Below are 525 nucleotides of genomic sequence, written 5' to 3'. Positions count from 1 at the left end.
CACGGGGCTGTTAGGGTGGCACAGAAATCCCTCGGAATGGGAAAACGGGTCATTTTCGTGTTGCCACATTGCATGCGAACGGCATGAAACTTCCAGAGGCATTTGCAGCAGGAATGCATGTGCAGTCAAAAAAGTGAATATTTTTCACGGATAGACCCCGTGAAACGCTAGAAATTGGCGGCGATGTCTCTCTTGTGGCTCACGGGGCTGTTAGGGTGGCACAGAAATCCCTCGGAATGGGAAAACGGGTCATTTTCGTGTCGCCACATTGCATGCGAACCGCATGAAACTTCCAGAGGCATTTGCAGCAGAAATGCATGTGCAGTCAAAAAATTGAATATTTTTCACGGATAGACCCCGTGAAACGCTAGAAATTGGCGGGGATGTGTCTCTTGTGGCTCACGGGGCTGTTAGGGTGGCACAGAAATCCCTCGGAATGGGAAAAAACGGGTCATTTTCGTGTCGCCACATTGCATGCGAACCGCATGAAACTTCCAGAGGCATTTGCAGCAGGAATGCATGTGC

The sequence above is a fragment of the Petromyzon marinus genome, unplaced genomic scaffold (assembly GCF_048934315.1).
Source record: "Petromyzon marinus isolate PM22_M1 ecotype Great Lakes invasive population unplaced genomic scaffold, UKy_Petmar_22M1.pri1.0 PM_G_Scaffold_8, whole genome shotgun sequence".
In the NCBI taxonomy this organism is placed as follows: Eukaryota; Metazoa; Chordata; class Hyperoartia; order Petromyzontiformes; family Petromyzontidae; genus Petromyzon; species Petromyzon marinus.
Note: the sequence above shows the minus strand (reverse complement) of the source record.